The following is an 18,703-nucleotide window of genomic DNA, read 5'->3' on the forward strand; positions in this document are numbered from 1 at the left end:
CAATCTGTTTTAAAAAACTGGTTTCTGTAAAATCGGAATAATCCCGTAGTGTAGACATACCCTGAGATGGCCACTTCTTCCTAAAACATCTCTCATGTAACTACCTATTTATATAAAGGAGAGTAGTGCTGTAGACAATACTCCTTGAAGAAATTAAGGGAAGTCCCACCTCCTTATTGCAGGAAGTGTGAAGAAGTATGAATTCTATTGGCTTTTGTGGGGATATTTATTAATGTGTGTGCAATAGGGAGATTTCTAAAAGAATGCTAAGGTTTGAGGTTGTTAACAAAGCCTAATGGCTTAATGTGGTGTAAAGTTCTAAACATGAGGGTAGCAGAATCCGGCCCTCTACAACTCAAAATAAAAAAAATGACATACACACACCCTGCAAAGCCTTATTCCCATTCTTATTCAGTTGTAACATTGTCAATCCATTTTCTATTTAATAATTTTAAAGGTAACTTACTCCATCTTATTTTCTTTCTTCCTGGCTTCATATCAAATTTCCTTTTTTAACATAGATCATGGAACTATTTTTCCTGCATGGTTTTCTGTCTGATCCCTCTTTCCTTCTCTACTTCACTATGTCCTTTCTTTTCTTTCACTTTTCTCCTTCTTTCCCCTTCCACCCACAGATATTCAACCAAACACAGACTTATTCCTCCTTTATTAGATAAAGAATTGCAACTCTATGAACTCTGATCCCTGACTCCCCCTCTCCAAGAAGGTGCCTTGACTAGGCTGGTCACTAGTGAGGATCAAGTGGCTTCAAAGCCCTACCAAGCTCATTCAAAGTGTATTAGCCCTGGGCAAAAGGAGTTTTCACACCCTTCCTATATCTGCAATGGGCATGTTAGCTCTTAATCTTAATGCTCTTGGTGAGAAGGGTGTGTGTGGTATAAATATTCATGGAATATAAATAGAAAATATGTATAAGAAAATTTCCAACTGCAAGACTTCCCTTTTAAACTTAGCACTTCCTCTGTATAGCCCTACGTACAGAATGCTGACAGTGCAGTTTGCTAGATATTGCTTGAAGCTAATGTTACATTCATCTCATTAAGCAAAATAATCAGTGGCTTTTCTAAATAGCTGGTTGAATTCTCATGTAATAGTCATAATTAGAGACCTAACAGTGTTTTAATTAAAAAAAATGCAAACAAGTGGTCTGATTTTGAGTAGTGCTGAGCACCTGCTACTCTCCACTACAGCTGGTCTATTACCACCTGTGCTGAATTGCTCTAGTGTCCCTCATTAATGACATACTCTAGAATTCATTATGAGGAAGGCATGAGACAGACTCAGCAAGGCTAAATTCTTCATTAACTTTACAGCTTGTCCAATGCTACTGAAGTTAGTTTGGAATGTTAGTGAAGAAATGACTCCCCAGTATGTAGATATATACAATGATTCAGGAAACACAAAGGCAGGAACTGAAAGGATCCCCAATTATATCAGCCTGGGTATTTCTAAATATCTCCATACTGTAGACCTGATGCTGAGCACCTGCTACTCCCATTCACTGATTCAAGAAAATCTGTTTTCACCCACACAGCCTTCAGTTAAGTTTCCTAGCTCCAAGGATGAAAATTTAGTGTGCAACTTTCTCCCTATAGCTGCACCTGCTCCAAATCCCTCTATCAGGCTGGCTTGATATTCATTGCCACAGGAGTTGATGGGGAAGGAGTTAATGTGCCTAGAACAAGGACATGTTTGCAGGAGGATGGAGATTTCCTATTAAACAAGAGATGAAGGGGAACTGGTGTTGCTCTCAGCCAGAGCAATCAAAAAGGGAGTCACATCCTTGATCCCCGGGGGCTCAAATTGCCACAACAGGGCTCAACAGTAAAGAAGCTTCTACTCCCTATGGCACCAGAGGCTGAGCAGTAAATATCACACTAACCTTTCATCCTGTCCCTGCTGGGACCTCCTGTGGCTGGCTGGCTGACTGGCCCAGTTCATATATTGTCTATTCTCACTACTTGTTTCAGTAGCCCCACTCTGCTGCTGCTCGGCATTGCTAAGAGTAGAGGAGTAATCATCAGCTTCTTGCCTAGCCACAGCAGGAATTGGCAGGAGCCTACTAGTCCACTCAGTGAGAGCAACTGGTCCCTCTTTTTTGCCCAAGTACCAGTATTAGCTCTCCCTTCTTAATGCCTGAATAAGAAGATGGAATGGGATGAAAGAGTAGGAGCCCCAATGGACCAATCCCCATGTTCTGCATGAAGGGACATACTATCAGCCAAGGTGGTAGGAGTCACTACTGAGAGCCCTAGACACCAGTATATGGAGGAGGGTGGCAAAGACTTCATTAGCAGTGTCAGGAAACAGTTGAAGCTTGTTAGTCTCCCTGGAACATACAAAAAGAAGTGTATCCTAGGAGCAGGAAAATAGGTCTTTGTAGCTGGAGTGGTAAAAACCTTCTCCTTCAGAGGAGTGATGCTACTGATGGAGTACACATTTGGGTTTTTTTCTTCCCAAATGGGTTTTAAATTTGGAAAAGAAACCTGTAAGGCCTGCATCCCTGGAGCATGCATACAAGCCTATTGGGCATTGTTAGAGAAGAGACTGCTTCCAAAGGACTGTAGGTTGCAGACTAGCTGCAACCTCTATTCCACTTTGTTCTCCTTTACTGTGAGAAGAAAAACAAGTTTCTAGAAGGCAAGTAAGTGTGGGAAGGAAAAGAGTAGAAGCTGCTACTAACCTTCTCTGGCATGAGTTGGAGTCTCCTCTTTCCAGCTGTAATGGGTTCCTCTAACATCTATCACACCTGCTGGGGATAGCAGGTAGAGAGGCTGTGCCCTGCCATGCTCAGGAATAGCTATTGAAAAGCCTAGTCATAAACTGGGGGCTACTATAGTTAAAAAGAGGGGAATTCTCTTTTATTAATTGTAACCTCTGTGGGGCAGAGACTATTACTGTAGTACAGTGCGAAGCACAACTGAACCTTTATCAGGGTTCTAGCTGCTACTGCAGTACACTCTACATATAAGATGAGAAAACATGTGAGTAAAGCAAAAAGACAGAAGGAAAAACAAAGTAACAGTGAGGCAGTTATGACTGGTGTAATAAGCAGTTGTCAATAGTACACTGCTGTCAAGTAACTTGTAGGCATCATGCTATGGGAGGAGGAGCTCTAGGAAGAGATTTGAAGAAGGACCTGTAGAGATTCTGAGCTTGGACTATGACTACCATTGCCTGTGTTGTACCTATTTTGGGGAGATAATTACAGAACTGTCACTGTCATTGTCAGTCAAGCACTTTTTACCAGCATCAAATCTTTTTGTTTAAAAAAAACTCTAGGTGCGGCACAAAACTCATGCTACATCATCATCTCCAGAGAGGCACTTTCACATTCACAAGCAAAATGAGTGTAATGGCTTCAATTTGGAGCCAAGAGGAGACCACAAAATTACTATAGTTTAATAATAAATGATCATTTCTGTTTAGCAGCAGCTGTGGACAGTACAGCAGTGAGCTGCATAAAGTGTGCTATGTAAGGTCACTTATGTTCATGTCAGAACTGAACCTCCATCCATTAGAGAAAGGGGTGAGGGTTACATTATTAGCATGGATAAAACTGAATTAGCTAGTGGTAAAATCTGCAAGACAAAGACTGGATTCAATTTAAATCCAGAATTTAAAATGTGCAAGTAAAAGTCCTTAGTGACCACCCAAGGAGATGTCCTTTAACATGGGATTAAAGAATATTTTCCTAGAAACCTGGGAGAAACTACAAAGTGGATGTGATTGTTTATGCAGGTTTCAATGTAGGCAGGTAGTTCCTGTAAAATGCTTTCTAAGTGATACATAATACAATTTAACTTTCAGCACCTCTAGCTTTTAAGGCTCACTTGCTTGCAATGACAACTAGTGCTTGGTTTAGTTGGAACAATTACTTGTTTTCTTTTTTAAATGGAGGCTGTTATAAATGCACTTATGTGCCTCTGTGAACAACAAATTCAGGCTGAATTTGGGAGGGAAGCATGTGGTCTATTTCTTCTAGCACGTTCATCATCAGGGCACTGGGTGAACCAGACGCTCCTTTACACAAATGGAGAGAAGTAAGAGAGGCAGTGGGCAGAGCAGCCTTTGCCTTCTGGAGCAAACAGTGGGGAACCTGCAGGGTGAACAGTACCACACATTAGGTGAGGGCTATGGGGTCTACCCAGTCCCACTCACCATACTCAAGATGTGCTCCCATTTGGATGACACCAGGCAGGGCCAACCTCCTGTGCACCAGCTGGTTTCCGGAGTGGTATGAGTCTCCTGCAGGACGATCAGATACCCTCTGCCCAATCACAGGAGAGTACCTGACACTTGAGGACACTCAGCCTACAGCTCCCAGTCTTGGACCTTCTTGGGGGGGCATGGAAGCAAGCACAGCAGTGGCCTCCCCTTGAAAGGATGGAAGGAGCTGGGCTGTGAGTTATGTTTATCACACTTACTTTTTGAGACTAGCAGCCAGCCCTCACTGGTGATAACAGAGGGTGGGCTAGCAGGGGAAGGCTTGGCAGGTAAGGATGACAGCATGGGGGCTACAGAGAACATGACAAGGGGGAGGATGGCCTTCCTCTAAAGGGGGGGCTCTCTCTTGCCCATCATCACATGCACCCCTCAAGGACTGCTGACAGATGGCTGTCAGTGGCTGGGTCTGCCTGCTCAGCCAGGCAGGACAAGGGTCACTCCTGGTGCCCAAGGGAAGTTGGCAGATGTCAGCTTTAGATGGAGGAGGGGAGCTGGATGAGAAAGGTTGCCAACAGTGGTGGTGCTGCTGCTGTCCTGAAGCCCAGGAAGGCCCAGTACCCCTCCTTGCTGGGCCAAGGGGGACTGCCTTTGGACATGCCTTGGTGCTTGACAGGGGAAGCAAAGAGCCTTCCCCAACAAATAACATAGGAGACCCAGATGCACACCATGAACCACCCCTGCAGGCCCCATCACAACCAGGTGCCATTGCTGGTAGCTGGAGGGTGTCCTCTCAGCAGAAAGATCATCTGAAGGAGGGCAGAGTCCTCCCAGCCCTGTGGCAGCAAGGTGATGTGGGAGACCAGCTTTTTGTACCTGCTATTGGTGTTATGGAGGCACTTGGGATCACAGGGATGGGGCAGAAACCTGAGGGGTGCCGCAATGGTGATTGCCCCCCTTATTTTGTTCCTTCTTAACCTCCCACCACCAAAAAGCAGCAGCCTCAGCCCTGGCTGGGTCGGGGGGGGGCGGAGGGAGCTAAGGCTCTTCTCCACTACAGTGGGGCCGGGAGGGAGCAAACACAACTGGAGCCAGTCAGAATAGTGGGGGAAGGAGAACTCAGTAGGGGAGGGGACCAACCCCTCTGGCTGCACAGGGATGGGGAACGCCACAAAGAAAAGGGGGAAGGTGACATTAGCAGGGGAGGGAAGCAACAACTGGCAAAAGGAGAGGAGCAAATTGAAGGGGGAAAGACGGGGACCGGCTCGGTGGAAGGGAAAAGGGAACGGCCTAGGGGGGAGTGACTAATAAAGGGCGGGGTGGCTAGATGGGGAAAGGGCCCCCTTGCAGGCAGGGGGCTGCTGTCCCAGCTCCCGCCGGCTGGCTGTAAGGAGCCGTGGGCGGGTGAAGAGCTCCACGCCCCCCCCCCAGCAGCCGATCAGAGAAACAGCCTCCGCCTCCTCCCTGAGCAGCCGCCGCCGCCGCCGCTTGCAGACTCAGCCCCGTCCAGACTCGGAGCAGCTACGGCGGCACTTTGCTGCCCTTGCCAGCCCGAGGGGCCCCGCGCCCTGCACCCACCGCAGCCTGGACTAGCGCGCTGCGCCATGCCCCGCTCCCTGGCGCTGGCGGGAGGCAGAGGAGGACGCTGGTGTCCCGTAGCGCAGGTGAGGAGCCTTTTTGCTTTGAAGTGCAGCCAGCCCTGGCGTGAGAGGGGCGCCTGGTCTGGCTGGGGGGGCGGAGGAGCGCTCTGCTGCGTGGGAGCGCTGGCGCTGGGCTCCTAGCTCCTTCCGCGCCCGCATGGGCTTGCTTGCATGCCCCTCGGTTATACCTGCAGACATGCAGCCCACCCACCTCTGCAACCAGCCGGGTTCGTGTATATGCCTGCAGTCCGTTACTCCTCACTTGCTATGAGATCAGTGCACTCACAGCTCGGACAGCCAAGTGCAGCATTTGTGCGCAATTACCTTCGTGTGCCATTTAAAACAAGAAACGCATAATGTTTCTAACACAGTTTTAACCCCTCACCCATTTGACTATTAGGCGAGTGAGGGTGGGTGAAGGAGAAGACTCTAACTGAAGAGATTTTCCTTCCCACTCCTAGGTATCAGTGTTTTGCGGACGAGCCTTTAATTTTCTCCACCAAACCCCCTTGCTCTGAATCTAAAAGAAAAGTTGCTGCTGCTTTTGGAAGTGCTGCTTGTATTGCACTCTGTGTGCTCTGAAGCAGGGCAGCCCGGTGTCCCTCCTGCAGGGACAATCCGCATATCAGCTGTTGCATACAATAACGGAGATTGAGTGTGTTGCTTCCTCTCAGGGGCTCTAAGAACTGGTTTAATACCGAGTTAATTAATCTCGCCCTTTCTCCTGCCCATGTTGTTCGGATTTCTGGCTAACTCCTCATTAAATGCAAAGGAAAATAAACTGCGTGGGGAGGATTAAAATTTAGTCGTCTGTGTCTCTAATTTCTCTATAGATTGATGCCTGTATATTTGGGGAAAAATCCTTACAAAGAAAGTCCTTATGTTTCAAATACTATCTTAAATTATTAGAACTATAGCTCTAGTGGGCTTTTCACTGTTTTCTTTGTTGTATACTTGTTCAGACTAAGTGAAATGTAAAATGTAGTTTAATTTCATTTTGGTCATAGCTTGGTTTTAGTTCATTTAACTTTTTAATGTGCTCCTGCTCTAGTATAATGAACTAATGTTTAGATCCCAATCACAGCAGGAAAGTGTGTGTTTAAAAACATTCCATTAGAAGCTTGTTTTTAAAAAAAACATGTTTTGGAAACATAATATATAGTTCTTAAGTTTTTGTATAGCTTGTTTTAATTAACTTAAATTTGGGTCAAATTTGATCTGGTAAGGAAGTTTTGTTTCCTCCCTACATTGTTTTGTGTTTGTGTGATATACACATACCACAGATATTTGTATATATAGTGTGGATGGATTTTTGTGGGTCTCAGAGTGTGTGGTTTCATATACAAAATCTCATCTGAAAATCCAAGTAAATTTTGAGTTTTCACAATGGTAAATCATAATCTTTCATCTCAATTCTGTTTGTGAATCCTCCACTGATTTACAAAATCATCCCAAACAAATCAAATTGTTTGCATTATCATAGTGCTAAGAAGCTTCAGTCATGGATCAAACTCCATTGTGTTAGGTGCTATACAAACACAGAACAATGAGAGTCCCTGCCCAAAAGAACTTACAGTCTAAATGCTATTCCTCAACACTATAACTAGTTGGGTTCCATTTAAGGCTCAGAATCATGATGAAATCTGCCTCCAACTTCATGTTCCTGTGGATGGTGTCAAGTATCAGAGGGGTAACCGTGTTAGTTTGGTTCTGTAAAAGCAGCAAAGAATCCTGTGGCACCTTATAGACAAACAGACGTTTTGCAGCATGAGCTTTCGTGGGTGAATACCCACTTCGTCGGATGCAAGAGAAGAAGTGGGTATTCACCCACGAAAGCTGATGCTGCAAAACGTCTGTTAGTCTAGAAGGTGCCACAGGATTCTTTGCTGATGTTCCTGTGGAGTTTCCTTTGAGAAGAGGAGTTTAAGAATGCAGAAGTTAGGAACTATATGCAATGGCTATTAGGTACAAGTTTATAGTGGTTGAGGGCCTTACTGGATTGGGCATAACATGCCTTTCTGAGTATCACGTTTTGGGAGATGTTCAAAAATACTCCTTGTCTTCTTTCTTGAGTATACCTTTGCCTTGTTACACACTCTGATTTCTTAGAACTTTGAACTCTTCATAGTCTTATCCCAGTCATGCACTGGGAGTGGTAACCTGTTACAAAAAAATACTTAATAGAACAAGACTATTAAATTAAAAGCGCTGTTTCTCTTCACTTGCGAGAAAAAGAACTACAAGAAAAGCTATTTTTGATATTTGTAACCTGAATGGAGCCCAGGATCATTGGCAGCCTTGTAAGAGTATGTTCTTGGGAGGTTTCCAACCCAATATCCAGACCACAGAGGATTGGAAACATTGACAGCCATCCTTATGCTTATATTGGAACCTATATCTATTTATACTAAGTAGGTTCAAATACAAGCCTATCTTAAGAAGCTTTTGTTGTTTACCCATCATTTCCCCCCTTATTGTTAAAAATAGAGAATAAGCAATGATGCAGTGTGGAATAAGTAGTAGATGTTGAGCTGAATATCAAGATCTATTGACCCAAGTGGTAAATATCTGCCTTTGGGGACAGCAAGTCGTCTTGTTCTCCAAAACAAGAATCACCACATGTCATGGTTACATGTGTATTGAGGGCTGAATTATGCATCCCTCTGCATGGGTGTGTTAGAGAGGGAAGTGTAGGAAGTTGATTCTCCCTCCACATAGGGATTGGGTGTAATCTAGCTCTCCCGTCTGAGGGCTGAAGGAGTGAGGTGGGTGCCACCTCTGGCAGCACAAGTGACTTGAGGGAGATATTGCTGGATGTGCGAGGGTAGGGCTGTGACTCCTTCACTCATGGGCGGCAGGTATCATAGTACGGGAGAGGCTGTGCCTCCCCAAACAGCCTGGTGTGGCCCTGCCCACTCTCCACCCCCAGACCCCTTCTTGCCTGCTTCCAGTTCCCTTTCCACTCTTCTGTGGCAGAGAGGCTAGGGCAGGCAGGCTGGCGCCGGTGCTCGCAAGGCCCGGGGCTGGGGGGGCTGGTACCAGAGCCAGGTCGTGCTGCCCACCCAGTGCTCCGGGCCTGCGGGCGCTGGGACCGCTCTGCCTGCCCGGCGCTCTGGGGCTGGGGGCGCTGGGATCACTCTGCCTGCCTGGAGCTTTGGGGCTGGGGGTGTGCGGGGGTCCAGTGGCCATTGGGTGTGTGTGCATGTGCTGGGCTCCGGTGGGGGATCGGGGAGGGAGGAGGAGGGTCCTGGGGTAGCCTCCCCCAGTGGCTCATTCACCTGCTGCCCCTGCCTTCACTGTTTTCCAGGAATAGTAAGGTGCACTTTTCCAAGTAATGCCTTCCTGCGCCTTCCAAGCCTCTGGAGTTAAGTCTCTCGTGGGGGGTGGGGGGAATGCTGTGCTGCTTTGACATGTCTCAGCACTGAGAGCTCCTGGCAGCTGAGGAGGCTGTGGGAGAACTCAGAGGGAATCACAGAACCATAGGCAGGCAGGCAAAGAGTGGGCTGCTTCAGGAGAGACTGCTGTGCAGAGCAGAGCTGGGGGCTGACCTTCCCCTGCCTCAAGATAGGTTGGTCAGCCTGCTGTCTCCCCCTGCCCCAGATACACCACTCTCCTCTCCTCCCCCTCCCCCCACCCTCCCACTACTTCAGTTGAAAAGGCAGCTGACAATCTACTAGGATGCCCCTGAAATGATGGGATTGAGAAAACTGTGTCATGTGATGTTGTACCTGCCCCACAAGGCATTGCAAACCCTTCCCAAAGCACCCCGTGGCCAGTGTTGATGCACTGTGCCGGGACGAGGAGCTAGTGTGGACGTACAATAGTGGTTTTAATTAAAGTGCTTTAGTTAAAGCGGAATAACTTTTGCCAACAAAACTTTGTACTGTAGACAAGGCCAAGATGGGTGAGGTAATATCTTTTATAGGACCAAGTTCTGTTGGTGAGAGAGACAAGCTTTTGAGGTACACAGAGCTCTTCCTCAGGTCTGGGAAACTTAATCAGAGTGACACAGCTAAATACAAGCTGGCACAGATTGTTTAGTATAAGTAGTTAACATATATCAAGGCACTGTTCAAGGTGAAACGGCCCATTAACACCACTCCAGTCATAGGGAGGCCAACCTGTGATGACGTGGCTGCTACTACGTTGGTCTTCTCTTGCATCTGCTGTTTACTGTGCGAAAGGAGTGCAAGGTCATCGGCAAAGTCCAGGTCATCAAGCTGGGTCCACAACATCCACTGGATTCTGTTCCTATGCTCGTAAGTGGATGTCTTCATAATCCAATTGATGACGAGGAGAAAGAGAAGTGGTGACAACAAGCATCCTTGTCTGACTCCAGTTCGCACCTGGAAGCTGTTTGTGAGCTGCCCTCCATGGATCACTCTACAGTGTATACCGTCGTATGAGTTCTTGATCAGGTTGACCACCTTTGCTGGGATGCTATAGTGCTGAAGGAGCTTCCAGAGGGTCTCTCGATCCACGCTATCGAACGCTTTCTCATAGTCAACAAAGTTGATGTACAATGAGGAGTTCCACTCCATAGACTGCTCGACTATGATGCGGAGCGTTGCTATCTGGTCCGTGCATGATCTGTTCTGCCGGAAACCTGCCTGTTCATCTCGTAGCTGTACTGTATGGAGCTGAAACCTGGAGGACAACCAAAACAACCATCAGGAAGATCCAGACCTTCATTAATAGCTGCCTCAGAAGGATTCTCCAGATCCGATGGCCAGACACCATCAGTAACATCCACCTCTTGGAGAGGACCCATCAACTCCCAGCAGAGGAAGAAATCAGAAGGAGAATGTGGGGCTGGATAGGACATACACTACGCAAGCAGCCAACTAACATCACCAGACAGGCACTGCGGTGGAACCCCCAAGGTAAGCAGAAAAGACGCCGTCCAAGAAACACCTGGTGACGCGACCTTCAGGCTGATAGCAAAAAAAATGGGCTATACCTGGAACCAGCTAGAGCGAATGGCCCAGGATAGAGGACTCTGGAGATCTGTGATTGGCGGCCCATACCCCGATTGGGGTGACGGGAGTGAGTGAGTCATAGGGAGGAAAGGAAGAGGGCTGGGGAAGAAAAGTGGGCAGGGCCACACCAGGCTGTTTGCTCTGGGGTTTCTTAGTCACAGGGGCAGGTCGAGGCCCCAGCACGCCAAGCGCGTGCTTGGGGCGGCAAGCCGTGGGGGGCGCTCTGCCGGTGCCGCTTGCCTGCAGAGGGTCCGCTGGTCCTGCGGCTTTGTCGGACCTTCTGCGGGCGTGCCTGTGGGAGGTCCGCCGAAGCCACGGGACCAGTGGACCCTCCGCAGGCAAGCCGCCGAAGGCAGCCTGCCTGCTGTGCTTGGGGCGGCAAATTGCCTAGAGCCGCCCCTGCTTAGTCAGTTACAGATTGTTGTAATAAACCATAAATCCAGTGTCTCTATTCATAGAATATCAGGATTAGAAGGGATCTCAGGAGGTCATCTAGTCCAACCCCCTGCTCAAAGCAGGACCAACCCCAACTAAATCATCCCAGCCAGGGCTTTGTCAAGCCTGACCTTAAAAACCTCTAAGGAAGGAGATTCCACCACCTCCCTAGGTAACCCATTCCAGTGCTTCACCACCCTCCTAGTGAAAGTGTTTCCTAATATCCAGCCTAAACCTCCCCCACTGCAGCTTGAGACCGTTACTTATTCAGTCCCTGATTTTTAGTATCTAGCAAAGTTATGAATTTAAGCTCCCATGCTTCTCTTTTGGAATGACTTGGAGGCGTGTTAACGGGCCACTTCACTTTATGCTACTTATGCTAAACAGTCTGTTCCACTGTGTATTTAGCTGTGACACTCTGATTAAGGGCTTGTCTTTGTGTACAGAGGCGCAGCTGCAGCGTTTTAGTGAAGATACTACTATGCAGACGGGAGACCCTCTCCTGTCAGTGGAGTTAGCTGCCACCTCTCAGGAGGGTAGATTATGTCAACAGGAGAAGCTCTGCTGGTGACATAGTGCTGTCTATGTGGGGGCATGCCATATGACACTTTTCAGCCAGTTATAATCAGCAATTGTGTCAACACCAATGTGTGTCATAGTACTGTTTGTTTTGTGGAATTTAAAGTTAATTAAATATCAAACTCCTTTTTAAATTTATTATCAGCAGGGCTTAAATTCAGCCAGAGCCATGTGGAGCGGTGCTCTGGTAAATATTTTCAAACCCGGGGAGCTCCAGCAGCGCCCCGTGGGGCTGAAGCCCTGGCAGTGCCAGGAAATACTTTGAATTTAAGCCTTGATTAACATGCCATTTTTAAAAATGGCAACACCTAAGATTACTATAATTGAAAGAGTAGAAACCTCTTTTCAGTTTTACTGTGTCCATTTTACAACACTTCTCTACAGCTGGTTTCACTATAGTCAATTTAACTGGCTCTTTATGAGCCTTTCACCTAGCAACAGGGGAGAGATGAAAACAACATGGCGGCAAAACCAAAAAAACCCTGACTTTTATGGACAGGTGTTGTACCTGAAACTACTTTCAACACTTTCTTTTTTCTTTTTAAAGACCTAGATTGCCAGTTGTTGGTGCCCCGTGGGATAACTATATATAAACTGCCTGAAGTAGCTTGTATTATTATCCACCCAAATGACTGACGTTAGGTACCAGACTTAACCTTGTAATAATGCATTTTTATTATTTGGTGAGTGGCATCTCATGGCTTCTTGTGCGTTAGACTTATTTATTTTAAAATCTTTATTCTTGCCTGCAGGTTATATGGGTAATTTACTCGGGCAAACAAAGGTTATGGAATCTCTAATTGAAGCTTCAGCAGTTATGGTAATTCTAGAAGAATGCTCATTTATTTCGCAGTGGTGCTTAGCAGGAAGAATCCCTCAGCATTATTCTGCAACTACTGTGTTAAAGAGAAATTGGTTCTGAGCGATTCTACCTAAATACTACATTTCTCTGTCTCCTGGTTCTATTATTTGCAAACTAATTATATGTATCAGACATAATATTGCTATTTATAATCTGCAAACACAATATAGAAATAAAAAAATGGAAATTATGATGCAACAATAAAGCAGGGCTGCCCTTCAACTGGTGCTTGGTAGTCTTGGCAAGATGGTTGAATAAGGCTGCTGCTCCTGTGCCAAGGACTCTTCATTGTGTTATAGTTGTAGTCCAAAATGAAGACATTCTATAAATGTTTGCCCTTCAAAATATAAATTTGAGTGCTGCAAACCTCTACTGGAGGGAATGGGTGGCTATTTCTCTTTAATTCCCCTATTTGTCGTCTCCCTGAAGAAATGCGCACGTGAGCCATGGACCTTCCAAACTTCATAGGTCTGGCCCCAAAAGGTTGGAAGATGGGGAATCCTGCTCTGACATTCTGAGTTTTCTATTGCCTATTGTATAAGTATGTCAGATCACCATTTGGCAGCGGGATGGTGCGGTACCCAAGAGGTGATACAAGGCTTATTTAGAAGTTGAGAATGGATGATATTGTTGTCTTTTACAGTTGTGCATCTCTGTGTCTGCACATACGTAGTCTTTCCATCAGCAGATGAAGTGTGTGAGCCCACAGGTGGATAAACAGCTTTTAATAGCAAACATGGCTTTTTCCGATTGTGAAATACTAGAAACTTAGCACTCAAATGGGAGCTTCCAAAGGACTTTAAGGGCTTGTCCACATGGCAAGTTAATGTGTGGCAAGCGTGGGGGGGGTGGGGGGTAAATCTACAGTGCACTAGCTAGCCATGCACTGACAGGGCATGTGGATCCTGCTATCATGCACCAAAGGTTCCCTAGTGCTCTTTGACCTACTACTGCTTCAGGCTAGTGTATTGTGGATTTTCACCCTAGCTTGCTGTGCACTAAGTCTTCCTGTGGACAAGCCCAAAGTCACTGGATTCACTTATGAATGAGGGAATTTTGGCACAACTCTCATTGCAATGCTATCTTTTTGTAAAATAGCTCTGCACCACACCTTGCTGAAAGTGTTTAAGCACTGTTTTTAATCATTAAAATGCAAGATGAATTTCGCAACTCGTGTTTGAAGGGCAAGCAGCCCAAGTTGCAGATATGACTTATCACAGTGAGAAATGGCTGCCTTGGCAAGCTCCTGGATAATTCCTCCAAAGATGGTCTTTGAGCAGTCTGATGCAAATTCACCCCATATGTAAGAACGTGCAGTTCCATTGTAATTAGTGGAGTTATGACTGCTTATACTTAAGTTTGGTCTAGATAATACTTGGGGAGAGGGATGGCTCAGTGGTTTGTGCATTGGCCTAAACCTGTGAATTCAATCCTTGAGGGGGCTATTTAGGGATCTGGGGCAAAAATCTGTCTGGGGATTGGTCCTGCTTTGAGCAGGGGGTTGGATTAGATGATCTCCTCAGGTCCCTTCCAACCCTGATATTCTATGAACAACTCTAAGTCCTGCCATGAGTGCAGGGGCTGGACTAGATGACCTCTTGTGGTCCTTTCCAGTCCTATGATTCTATGATAAATTGGCGCTTCTTTGATAATGGAAACTGGGCAATGATTCAATATATAAGAAGCAGGAAACCTACAAGAGACTCAGTGGTTCTGCTAGCTTACCAGGGAGCAAGAAGGATATGTCAAAGGAGCTAAATAGTTAAGAAATCAGTCTTCACCACAGAGAATATTGGGAAGATAACTACTCTCTTCAGGGAGTAAAGATGAGGCACTATCAGGGTTGAGGGGTCCAAAGAGAAAGTGCTGGAACAAACAGATAAATGAATGAGCAAAAAGTCACCTAAAGCTCTGAAGGAACTTAAGAATTCTGAAGAACTAGGGATTAGGAGAGAGCAGGAAGGAAATCAAAGAAGGAGAGGGGAAAAAAAAGAGTCCACCCTGCTGGTAATAGTGTACTCTTCCTGTCAGCCACAGAATAGCCAGATTTTCCAGAAGGATTTTTTTAAATTAATTTTCCTAATGTAGGAAAACTACTGCTGGTACCACAATAACAAAACTGGGCACAAGATAGAAGAGAGAAAAGAATGAGTGTTTTTAGGGGTGCAGTACTTCCAGCCTGCAAAGCACTTCTGGGAGAGCAAACCAACCCCCTACCTTACCATCACCATCTTCTCCTCTCCCCATCCCCCAAACTTGATTTGGGATGAAAGAAAAATGTAATTAAATTTAGCCTCTTCTTCCCCCTCCTCTGCTAATCCCATTTAACTGTGAATCTGCTCCAACAGCAGTGCCTCTGCTTCCCTAAAATTACCCCCAAAGGGAACCAACTATTGGAATCTGTGGGATGCTGTGAAGCCTCTAAACGCTCTTTTCTCTCACTTCTTCCTACATTAACCCCAATTAAGTAAGATCAGCATTTGCCAGCAGTTGTGGAACAACACTTAAAATGTTTGGTTTGGCCCTTTATTGTTCCTTTTGTTGAGAGGGGAGATGTATTACATCTTTACTTCCCTGTTCTTCAGAAGAACTGTGGAGGTTAGTGACCTCACAATAAGACTGAAACCTGACTGGTAGGTGACCTTGCCCCTAACCGAGCAGGGAAAGAAGTCAGAATTTTTTTCCTCACTGAAAAAATAATGAGGAGTCCTTGTGGCACCTTAGAGACTAACAAATTTATTTGAGCATAAGCTTTAGTGGCTATAACCCACTTCATCAGATGCATGGAGTGGAAAATACAGTAAGCAGGTATAAATATATAGCACATGAAAAGATGGGAGTTGCCCATTCCCACATCCAACCTAATTGAATTGGCCTTGTTAGCACTGACCTCCCACTGGGTAAGGCAACTCCCATCTTTTCATGTGCTGTATATTTATAAGGCTTACTGTATTTTCCACTCCATGCATCTGATGAAGTGGGTTATAGCCCACTAAAGTTTATGCCCAAATAAATTTGTTAGTCTCTAAGGTGCCACAAGGACTCCTTGTTGTTTTTACTGATACAGACAAACATAGCTACCACTCTGAAACCTTTCCCCACTGAAATATTTTAAGTTTTTGATGGAAAAATCAAAAACTGAAATATTTCAATTATGAATTGCGGCTACACTGCCTCATGGGAGCTGTAGTTCAGGTGAGATAGAGAGGCCCATTCTCTATAGCATGGGGTTCCTGCTCAGACTTCTTCTCCCATGTTGTACCACATTGGTGAAAAGAAGAGGTGTATCATGGCTGCATTGCATCATGGGAAGTGAAGTCACAAAAGATAGTTGAAAATCTAATTTTCTGTTGAAGAATAGTTTAGATTGAATTTTCAACCAGCCCTACAAGAGGTGTTTCTTAGTAATAGATCCTGCTCCTGTTGGATTGGACCTTTATAACTACATAGGAGTCAAATTCCCCTTCTTGCTCAGTTGGAGGCTGTGAGAGTTACAGCTCATGTTTCAGTCTGCTTTACAACTACGTAATGATTTAGGGAATATATCTAAACCTAGCTGTGGTCAGGGTGGGCGCAACCCATTAGGCGACCTAGGCAGTTGCCTAGGGCGCTGACATTTGAGGGGCGGCAACCACGACAGCCGACCATCCGGCCGCTGCGGTTGTCGGCAGTATTTCAGGGGCGGGACCTTCTGCCGCCTCTGTTGGGGGCACCATTTTGGGGGCGGGACCTTCCGCTGCCCAGGGCACCAAAAAGACTACTGGCGCTCCTGGCTGTGGTTGGAATTAAATGTGTGCCTATGGGATTTATGGTGGTAAAGGCAGGTGATGAGTAAGGTAGGTGAATTGAAGCTGCTGTGGATGTATGTGTTTATCTGATTTCCTGGAGTCTTAATGATTGCGTTGGTAGGGAATGCACTTGAGCTACCTTGACTCTAAAGCCTTTTGCGTGGGGCTAAGTGAGGATTGTATCACTTGTCTTTAAGCAGTGTTGAAGGCCAGTATACACCATCCCTATAGTAAGTGTGCTGTATTATATAACAAATGGAAAGTTTGCTGCTAAAAGTATAGAGGCTGTGTCATAACTGTATACTTCAAACTCCAGATGCACAGATTCTGGTTCATGTTGTACTTGTCTTTTCTATTGAAAAAAATGTGGGGAATCCTGTGCATGTGAAGGAAAAATTGCCAAGTGTTGGTCTGTACGCTAAATGAATTAAGTTATTACAGTATGCAATCCCTATGAGAGCACTGAATATAGGGATGTACTTCCATGAATCTTTTTGAGTTTGTTTATACTAAATTAAATATTCTCCATGTAAGTTCAGCTGGTTGCTAGGTTTTAATATAAAACAAACTATGTGGCATTTACTAAGCAATCTTGTAACTAGTTTGTAGTCCATTACTTTGACAAGTATCTGACATTGTGTTTGACCCTAAAAGTTCAGAGTGGCTGGGTTCTTTTGTTGACCAACTGTTAGCAGGTGTTGGAAAGGTGCCAGGAGATGCTGACTGTTGCTAACTGACCGTAGTATGTGTGGCTCAATAAGGCTATGAAAAGAAGGGAAGTGCTGTTGAGTCTGAGGACATAGAATCTAGAACAGAGAAGTGTCCCTAGAGAAACTTTAGCAACAGTCTAGGGAGAAAGTTTAGGCTGAGATTTATTGGCAACTCAAATGTCATAAAGCTAAACCCCAGGAAGTGGGTAAGTTTAGATTAAATGCAGGATGGGAACCTGCACTCTAATTGATGAGCACATTATTCCTCTTCAGCTGATATGATAAATCATAGAATCATAGGACTGGAAGGGACCTTGAGAGGTCATCTAGTCCGGTGGTTCTCAGCCAGGGGTCTGGGGCCAGTGTTGATGCACTCTGCCGGGACAAGGAGCTAGTGTGGACGTACAATAGCGGTTTTAATTAAAGTGCTTTAGTTAAAGCGGAATAACTTTTGCTGACAAAACTTTGTAATGTAGACAAGGCCAAGGTGGGTGAGGTAATATCTTTTATAGGACCAAGTTCTGTTGGTGAGAGAGACAAGCTTTTGAGCTACACAGAGCTCTTCCTCAGGTCTGGGAAACATAATCAGAGTGACACAGCTAAATACAAGCTGGAACAGATTGTTTAGTATAAGTAGTTAACATATTTCAAGGGATTGTTCAAGGTGAAATGGCCCATTAACACCCCTCCCATCCCTTCTGTCCCCAGAAAGAAAAAAGTTGAGAACACTGGATCTAGTCCAGTCCCCTGCACTCGTGGGGACCATCCCTGACAGGTGTTTGTCTAACCTGCTCTTAAAAAATCTCCAGTGATGGAGATTCCATAGTCTCCCGGGGCCATTTATTCCAGTGCTTAACCACCAAGGCAGGAAGTTTTTCCTAATGTCCAACCTAAATCTCCCTTGCTGCAATTTAAGCCCATTGCTTCTTGTCCTATCCTCAGAGGTTAAGAACAACAATTTTGCTCCCTCCTCTTTGTTACAACCTTTTATGTACTTGAAAACTGTTATCGTGTCCCCTCTCAGTCTTCTCTTCTCCAAACTAAACAAACCTAATTTTTTACTCTTCCCTCAGAGATCATGTTTTCTAGACCTTTAATCATTTTTGTCGCTCTTCTCTAGACTTTTTCTCCAATTTGTCCACATCTTTCCTGGAATGTGGCACCCAGAACTGGACATAATACTCCAGTTGAGGTCTAATCAGTGTGGGGTAGAGCGGAAGAATTACTTTGTGTGTCTTGCTTACAACTCTCTTGCTAATACATCCCAGAATGATGTTTGCTTTTTTTTTGCAATAGTGTTACACTGTTCACTCATGTTTTGCTTGTAATCCACTATGAACCCCAGTCCCTTTCTGCTGTACTCCTTTCTAGGCACTCATTTCCCATTTTGTATATATGCAACTAATTGTTCCTTCCTAAGTGGAGTATTTTGCATTAGTCCTTTATTGAATTTCAGTCCTATCCTCCAAAGCACTTGCAACCCCTCTCAGCCTTGCTATCATCTGCAAACTTTACAAGTGTACTC

The 18,703-nt window shown here is 45.4% G+C and overlaps 1 protein-coding gene across 8 annotated transcripts in view; it reads left to right on the forward strand.

Annotated features, from left to right (window-relative positions):
* Positions 1-1,593: 1,593 nt before the first annotated feature.
* Positions 1,594-18,703, forward strand: part of HTR1F (5-hydroxytryptamine receptor 1F) — a 243,398-nt gene continuing 226,288 nt past the window's right edge. For 5 of the 8 annotated variants that reach the window (XM_039541333.1, XM_039541352.1, XM_039541355.1 and 2 more), the window contains exon 1: positions 5,545-5,849. The gene's annotated coding sequence lies outside the window, so the exon portion shown is untranslated. Of the gene's footprint in view, positions 2,666-5,544; positions 5,850-5,872; positions 6,053-18,703 lie in introns of those variants that run through there. The other 3 variants (XM_039541345.1, XR_005599265.1, XM_039541362.1) reach the window with 3 other exon arrangements.

This window comes from Mauremys reevesii, linkage group 1, assembly GCF_016161935.1.
Source record: "Mauremys reevesii isolate NIE-2019 linkage group 1, ASM1616193v1, whole genome shotgun sequence".
Taxonomy (NCBI): Eukaryota; Metazoa; Chordata; order Testudines; family Geoemydidae; genus Mauremys; species Mauremys reevesii.